The following is a 9,279-nucleotide window of genomic DNA, read 5'->3' on the forward strand; positions in this document are numbered from 1 at the left end:
CGGATTTTCATCCGTCGCCGGATTTTCAACAATTTTAGGAGGGGGGGGGGGAAGGGGTTGAGTTAATATATTAAAATTTGAAACATGAACATCATCATTAGATGTTCCTTCACCCAATATGGGACTCTTTCGAGACGTTTCAATGGGTTTCTTAGACATAATTTTGTTAGAAAAAAAATTGGACGAAAGATTGAATGTTGGTGTAGTTGGCTGGTGAGAAAAATGGGAGAGAAGAAGGTGAAAGTAGGGTGATTGAATGTATAGTTAGATAAATGTGGGGGAAGGGTGGTGGGATTAACTAATGAGAGGTTATGAGTATAACATTAAATAAGGAAGTGTAATCAATGTAAAATTCCTATAATTGTGTAAGAGATAATTATGGGGTATTATTTATTTAAATAATTTAATAATAATATAAAATTATAAAAAATTACGTATTTAATAAAGTAAAATTTTAATTAATTTTATAAAATAATTTGTGATATGTTATAACCCGTAATTAAACCGTTATAAGTAAGAATTTTTTTAAAAGTAGATTTAAAACTTGTAATATTGACTCTTAAATGTGTATATGAGGTGATTTTTCCTTTTATTTTTTATCCAATTATATTATTATTATATTATTATTATTATTATTATTAATTTATTTTATCGGGAACCCATAAGTTCAGTATCTCGAATCCGTTTTTGGGTGGAAGTTATTTTTAAAGCCAAATGGCAATTCCCCAATCAAAAACCAAAAAATAAAAATAAAAATTTAATTTAATAAATATTGGTCCGTCAATGAAAAGGGCAACTATGTACATTTAGTGGATGTTGAGGATATATGTAAATCGTAAGCTGAATCATCTTTTTGAATGAGCGATATATTAATTATAAATTACAAAATTAACGAATTTATCATATCCTTTTCCTTTTAAAAAAGTTTAACCTATTATGATACTTAATACTTTATTCTTTCCTTCATCAAGAGAAAAAATAAAACTAATATAGATAAATACATATATATTTTTCAGGACAAAACTAAGAAAACATACTGAAATTGTAATTGAACAGAGGAAAAATTGAGAAGAAGAAGATGGAAAAGTATATTTACAATGTCTATCAATTACAGTATTTATAGACTCTTGTAATCATCTAGGAGTCTCTAGAAACCTCTAACCGACTCAGCTCTATCACGTTTAACTAAGTAAAAAACTATAACTAACACAATGAAATGGTAACAAACTAACTAACTCAATGTAACAGTGAAACAGTAAAAACAGAATTGTGCACTGATGTTGCATTGCAGTCACTAACTAACTTATGCAACTATTATGTCAACACTCCCCCTCAAGCTGTGGAGTGAGAACATTAAGAACACCAAGCTTGCTTAACAGATGCAAGTGTTGGTCTTGACCCAAGCCCTTAGTCAATATATCTGCCACTTGATGTTGAGTAGGCACATACATAGGTTTCACTGTCCCAGCTTTCACTTTGTCTCTTATAAAATGACAATCAATCTCTATGTGCTTAGTACGCTTATGAAATATGGGATTGGCTGCTAGTTGAATAGCAGACTTGCTATCACTCAAAACTGTGATTGGCTTATGAATGGGAGCATTTAGCTCTGCAAACAACCCTTCCAGCCAAGTAATTTTTGCTACAGCTGAGGCCATACTCCTATATTCTGCCTCAGCCGAACTCCTAGATACAATATGTTATTTTTTTTATTTCCAGGAAACCAGTGATTCTCCAAACTTCACTACATACCCTGTGACAGACCTTCTTGTGTTGGGGCATGCAGACCAATCAGAATCACACTAACATATTAACTCTGCAGCTATTTAAGCTTTCAATCAAATACCTTGCCCTATAGTACCTTTTAAGTATCTGATCACTCTGCTTGCAGCTTCCAGGTGAGATTTCTTGGGTTGTTGCATGAATTGGCTCAATGTCTGTACAACATAACTAATGTCAGGTTTGGTTATGGTTGCATATAGCAATTTCCCAACCAACCTCTGATAGCCAGTAATGTCCCTTAACATAGCATCTCCAATGACTCCATTAGCACTGTCATATTCCACTGAGGTCAGCTTAGAATTAGATTCCAAGGGTGTACTTGATGGCCTTGCTCCTGCAAGACCTGTTTCAGAAATAAGCTCAAGAATATACTTTCTCTGATTCAATATAACTCCTTGTGTTGATCTTAGTACTTCAATCCCTAAAAAATATTTAAGTTCTCCCAAATCCTTGAGTTTAAATTGTTGATGCAGCACGTCCTTTGCTTCCTTGATCATAGACTCATTATCTCCAGTAATAAGGAGGTCATCAACATATACCAAGACTATAACCATTCATTCATTCTTTTTCCAAGTGAATAAAGAATAGTCATGATTACTCTGAATGAACCCTGCCTTTAATAATGCTGTGGTAAGTTTGATATTCCATTGTCTTGAGGCTTGTTTAAGTCCATACAATGACTTAAGTAATCTACAAATTTTGTGTTGTTCTTTCTGCTTGAAACCCTGTGGCATCTCCATATACACTTCTTCATCTAAATTCCCTTGCAAAAATGCATTGTATACATCCATCTGATACAAATACCAACCTTTAGAAATAGCCAAGACAATGACACACCTAACAGTCACCATTTTTATAACAGGTGAAAAAGTGTCATGATAGTCCAACTCTTCTTGTTAACTATATCCTTTTGCCACTAATCTAGCTTTGAATCTCTCTAAATCTCCATTTGCTTTATACTTAATCTTATATACCCATTTTGAACCAATTACATTCTTCCCAGGAGGCAAATCAACTATCTCCCAAGTGTGGTTGTTTTCAAGAGCTTGTACCTCTAACTTCATAGCCTGAATCCATCTGTCATCCTTAACAGCCTGACCAAAGTTTTGTGGTTCAACTAATGTGGAGAACTTACTCAAATAACATTGATAGTTAGGAGTTGCATTATCATAGGAGAGGTAACTAGCCAGTGGATATCTTGTGCCCTTTCCTGTTTTAGGTCCTGCATAATCTTTCATCCACACAGGCTGTTGAGAAATTCTAGATGTTCTTCTTGGTGGAGCAATACCAGTTGAAGAAGGTGCTTCAATGATTTTCCAAGCTGGTGATGCATTCTGTGATGTAGGAACTGAGTTGGTATGAATAGATACTTCAGGAGTTAACAAGAGGTTAGAACCAAGGTCTGCATTAATATCCAACACTGTGTCTGAAGTTGAATCAACATACTCTACTTCTACTTCATGAGATTGGTTCATTTCATCATCTGATTCTTCATAAGAAACTAAGAAGTTTGTGGAACAATTATCTGAGACTTTATCCTTGGCAAATGGAAAGATGTGTTCCTGAAAAATGACATCTCTATTGACAAAGAACTTGTTAGTGTTGTAATCCAACAATAAGTATCCCTTCTGTGTAGTAGAATATCCCATCATGATAGCAGGTGTAGCTCTCTCTGAGAACTTATCTCCATTTGGAAGTACTGAGGCATAACACAAACAACCAACCACTCTAAGATGGGACAAGGAAGGACATCTAGAAAATAGCAGCTCAAATGGACTTTTACCCCTTGTAGCTGATGATGGTAACCTGTTCATTAAGTATACTGTAGCATGAACACTCAGTCCCCAGAATTTGATTAGCATGTGAGATTGGAATCTGATGGCCCTAGCTATATTCAATATATGTCTGTGCTTCCTTTCTACCACACCATTTTGTTGTGGTGTGTATGGACAACTACTTTGATGCATTATTCCTAAAGATTGAAACAATTCTCTGCATTAGGAACTAAAAAATTATGTGCCATTGTCTGACCTTATGACCTTTACAGACACACCGAACTGAGTTTTGATCAGTAAGAAGAAATGTTTGAGTGCCACAATAGTTTCAGACTTTAATTGCAACAAATGAACCCAAGTGTACCTACTACAATCATCCACAACTATCAAGAAGTAATGTTTCTGATCAAAAGTTGGAATCCTATATGGTCCCCATAGATCTACATGTATAACATCAAAACACATAGTTGATCTGTTCTCACTAATTGGAAATGGTAATCTAGCTTGTTTAGCTAAAGGACATACATGACAAGTATTCAAGGAATCTATGTCTTTATTATGTTGTAAAAGAGATAATGACTTCAGAACTTGAGTTGAGGGATGCCCAAGTCTCTTATGCCATAGTTTGTTGTCTTGCACTACTACTCCTGCAATCAGACTTTGATGTGTTTGAGCCTTAGATGTTTTCTTCATTCCATGTGCACCTTTGAAAATGTATAATCCCCCTTTCTCCTTACCAATCCCCTTCACCTTGCCACTGTGAAGGTCCTGAAACACACAAAAATCAGGATAAAAGAAGACAAAGCAGGATAGTTGTTTAGTGGCCTTGGACACTGATAACAGATTATACTTGAAATCAGGAACAAGTAATACATCTTGTACAACTGCATCTTCAAAAACAAAGGCCTCTCCTATGTGTGATAAATCTGCCTTAGCACCAGTGGGAAGATGGACCTTATCTCTTACTACACGACTCTTTGAAAACACACTTTTGTTTGTTGTCACATGGTGTGTAGCACCAGAATCTACTATCCATTCTGGTGATTCTACATGAGACAATAAGCAAGTAGACATACCTGCCATATTGACTTGTTGTTGACACCCAATTTTGACCCTCCACAATATAAATTAATCATTTCGAGCTTCTCCAATTTCAAACGATTTAAAATAATTAGTTTTATAAAATTTCCAAAAAAATAATAATATAGTTTGCAAGATTTTTAAATAGTTTTGTCACTTTTCATAATTTTTAGATAATCTATATGTTTTACATAATTATGTATATAATTAGTATATTTTATGATTATTCGAAAATAGTCTCAAAAAAGATTTTATATTTTAAATATTAGGGATGGTTATAATTTTGAATCAATGAGTTTTATGAAATTCAAAATACTTTCAAGTTATTTTTTAAAGTAATTTTACCATTCTTTTTATAATAAACATGTATATTTTTTGCAATCACGTTATTTTATAAATATTTGAAAATATCATCACAAAAGATTTTACATTTTAGTTAAATATTTTATTAATTTACTTTAAGTTATAGTTATAATTTCGAGTTAATTAGTTTTGTAATTGAATTAGTTAGTTTATAATTAAGTTAATTATTTTATTTTGTTAAGATTAAAAAACTCGTTAATTAATATTAATTCGTTTTATTTAATCTTTAGTTGGATTCACTAATAAAATTCAACTTGGCTAGATTGTTAATTCATTTGCCTAACCTTTTTATTTGCAATTTTAGCCATCAATTTTCCCACCCTAAACCCATTTGATACCAAGTTTTGGGCCTATTTCTTCAGCCCAACCGGCCCAAACTCTACTCTAAATGAACCAGTAAAAACTGAATTAGTCTAAGCTCGTATAGGTGATCTGTATAGTCCTTCGACTTTGGGCAGATACAAGTTGGAGCTGGTACCACAGCATCATATTCACTCCATAGATTCTTCAGCTTAGTAAAATAATTCGACACTGAATCAGTTCCTTGTATGAGTGAATTGATTTCTCTATGTAGCTGATAAAGTCTCATGCGATTCACCTTATCGAATCTCTCCTTCAGGTCCTTCCATACATCATATGCACTTGTTGCATATACAATTCCACTCAACAATTCCTCATTAACAGAGCTCATCAGCCATGACAAGACAATTGCATTACAAGTTTCCCATTGCTCATGCAATTCATCCCTGTACAATTCTCTGCTACAGGCTCCAATCACGAATCCATATTTCCTTTTCTCTAACAACGCGATTCTCATTGATCGACTCCAAACTCCATAGTTTTCTGATCTAATTAGCTTGACAGGAATCAATGCAGCACCAGATGCATCAGCTGGGCCTATATAAAATGGATCACTTGGATCTATCTTAATACCTGCCATTTTTGAATCAACAATCTATAGTAGATCTGATCTCCTTCAACCTACGTCTTTAGCCTGTTCTACATAGACATTGACGAACTACTCTGATACCATAAGAAAACATAATGAAATTGTAATTGAACAGAGGAAAAATTGAGAAGAAGAAGATGGAAAAGTATATTTACAATGTCTATCAATTACAGTATTTATAGACTCCTGTAATCATCTAGGAGTCTCTAGAAACCTCTAACCGACTCAGCTCTATCACGTTTAACTAAGTAACAAACTATAACTAACACAATGAAATGGTAACAAACTAACTAACTCAATGTAACAGTGAAACAGTAAAAACAGAATTGTGCACTGATGTTGCATTGCAGTCACTACTAACTTATGCAACTATTATTTCAACAAACCTTAAAAAAAAAATTCAAAGCATTTTGATTAATTAACATGAAAAAAATATCAAACACCCCCCCCCCCCCCCCCCCCCCCCCCCCCCCCCCTCTCTCATAATCGTATTTAGAACTCGTTGGAACAACTGTTGAATCGTAATATTCATATAGTTCAAAAAATTCTAAAAACACCTAACAATTTAAATCTAAAACTAACAAAATAATAATAAATTACTAATTTAGAATTTAATTTCTTGACGGGAAGATTTTGTATTTATTCAATGTTATAGTTTACCTAATTACGCTTCATAGTTATAGTTTCGTTTGCTATGAGTATTTCCGTTTGTATATTTTGCTTACCAATATATACAAATTCTATATTTATACATTTAGAAATTATTCAGAATTCTGTTTGTATATTTCATTTGCTAATATACAAACATGATAATTTATTATGAATTTTTCATAACTTATACAAATCAAATGTATCAACAAATAGCTAGGGTAAGCATATACAAATTCTGAATTTATACAAATTATACAATAGGAGCCGAATTATACAAATTCATAGAGAAATTTAAAAAGTTATAGTCGCGAATCATAACTATCCGAAACTGTAGCTACATTAAATAATACACAGTAAATATTTATGATTTCGCGTAAATTTTCGTTTAATTGATTAAGTACTTAAACAAATAAAAAAAACTTAGATTGACTTTTTGTTGCGCTTCTTTTTTTCAGTTCAGTATAATAGTAAATTAAATAGAAAGACAAGTATATCTGAGCTATATCCGAACTTCAAAGTATCAAATATATGTTTTATTTTTTGGGGGGTTCTATTACCTTTTAAAAATATTTAAAAATGAAATAGATATCATTTACGTTCTGACGTGATATTGATTTTTTTTTTCCCAATTCAGTATTTTGTATCCATATTGAAGCCCAATTAAATTTGGATTCACGTTGGAAAGTCCCACATTGGGGGGTAAAGTGCTCCCTAACAAAGGTGATTCTATACCTAGAGGGACTCAAACTCGAGACATCTGACTAAAGATGAATGAATACTTACCACTCTACCACAATCTTGGTTGGTGACATAGAAAATTAAATTTGTGGTAGCTAGTGAAATAGACACTGCCACATGTAATTTCAATTTTTAAAAATAAGAATCTATTTCGTTTTTTCATTTTTTATTTATTTTTGTTGAAATAAATATCATTTGAGCTTGATTGGTGTAGATTTTGATGAGTTTTTGTTGAAATTTGAGCTCTTGTAAACGAGTGACAAAATGACGACGAAGAGCATGTAATTGGATGAAGAGCTATTGAAAATCAAATATTAATTGTTTCATTATATTTTTCGTACCTAAACTATCAAAATAGATTTATTAATAAATACCATGAAACTAATTAGGTCAATTGTATATCAGTTGTTCCATTTATTTATCTGAACTGTAGGTTAGATGAAAAAATGAATAATTGATAATTGATCAAATCGCAAAAATATAATAAATCAGATGTATTATTTTGACTTTTATCTCATTAAATATTGAATTGCATATAGGATAAAGACAAGCGGCCAACATATACATATATTTAAGTTTGTAACCTGTTAGAGTAGGTAGTTTCCCAATATATGGAAAACATTATAAGGTTACATATTTATTTTCTTACACAAACTTTGTAACAAGCAATTAATAGTTCATTCATTGTACGCAACAATATTTTATGCTCCAAGGATATTTCACCAGTAAAAGTGTGCTTATATCATACGCAATGAGAAACCGCAGACCCAATTTTAAGACAAGTTGAACAAATAAAACCTTCTTTGCAATCGCTATGACCCTTGCAACGATGCCCGCAAGTCACAATATCATTAAGTTGAAATAATTTCTCTTTCATCTCTCCAACATCACCAGGTAAGTCTCGTAATGCCATCACTTGCATCTTACTTGGAGCCCAAGAGAGATAAACTGCACATTGTAAACACAACAATGAATAGATCAAGTCAGAAACGGAGCTAGTAAGGGTCCAAGAGTTTATCTGAACTCTTTTCGACAGAAAATTATACTGTTTATATATAGTGAAAAATGAAAATTATATTTTATGTATAGATAGTAGATGCTGACTTCCTTTTGACTTTATCATGTATTTACTTCTTCATAACTTGGACCCGTTAATGAAAATTTCGACTCTATCACTGATCGCAGTGTTTATAACAAACTAAAATAGGAAAAGAGTTGTAAAAGTTTTCAACCTGATGAAATTGCAACAAAGAGAGAAATGAAGAGAAAAGCTTGCTTAAATGAGGCCATCTTAATTAATTTGTAATTTGTAGAATATATAGAAGAATTAATGTATTAATATTGTTGATTTTATTCCTTTATGGAAAGCTGTATTTATAGGCCAGTATTGAGACCTCTAAGAAAATAACAAAATGGTCACTTAAATATATTTTTGAACTGTTTTGTCCTTTAAGTTTGAAAAGATGAGCACATTTGGTCTACGCCATATATTTAACAAAGTCTGGTTATTAGATTTTTTTTAAATAGAACAGTGAAAAGAATTAAGGATTTTGCGATAACGACTAAGTAAAAAATGAAATTAACTACAAACTTTGTAGTTAATAGGAATTTTTGATATATAGCAATATAATTTTCTACCACTAATTCTTAATTTTTTTTTAAGTAGTGAACTCACATTCAGAGATGTACCTTTTATATTATGCTTGATATGCTAACTTGAAATAAAATAATCAACCTATTAATACTAGTTAAATTGTACAAATAATACAATATCAATATATATAATTTAAATTCCTCGTAAGAAATATTTTTTAATATCCCCCTATATATATTTATTAAATAGAATTACTTACTTTAGTCATTTGTTGCACTTAATTTTAGCTGTCATCTATACCTTCAACTTTTAGCATGCACAAGTAGTATTTAATTTTATATAAAATT

General features: G+C 31.9%; 1 long non-coding RNA gene across 1 annotated transcript; it reads right to left on the minus strand.

Annotated features, from left to right (window-relative positions):
• Nucleotides 1-7,835: 7,835 nt before the first annotated feature.
• LOC107059862 (uncharacterized) lies at nt 7,836-8,666 on the minus strand. Its single transcript, XR_001472983.1, has 2 exons — nt 8,571-8,666; nt 7,836-8,286 (listed from the first exon to the last, which is right to left on the minus strand). It is a non-coding gene; the product is annotated as an uncharacterized lncRNA (long non-coding RNA).
• Between the last annotated feature and the right edge of the window lie 613 nt (nt 8,667-9,279).

The sequence above is a fragment of the Solanum tuberosum genome, unplaced genomic scaffold (genome assembly GCF_000226075.1).
Source record: "Solanum tuberosum cultivar DM 1-3 516 R44 unplaced genomic scaffold, SolTub_3.0 scf00039, whole genome shotgun sequence".
Classification (NCBI taxonomy): domain Eukaryota; kingdom Viridiplantae; phylum Streptophyta; class Magnoliopsida; order Solanales; family Solanaceae; genus Solanum; species Solanum tuberosum.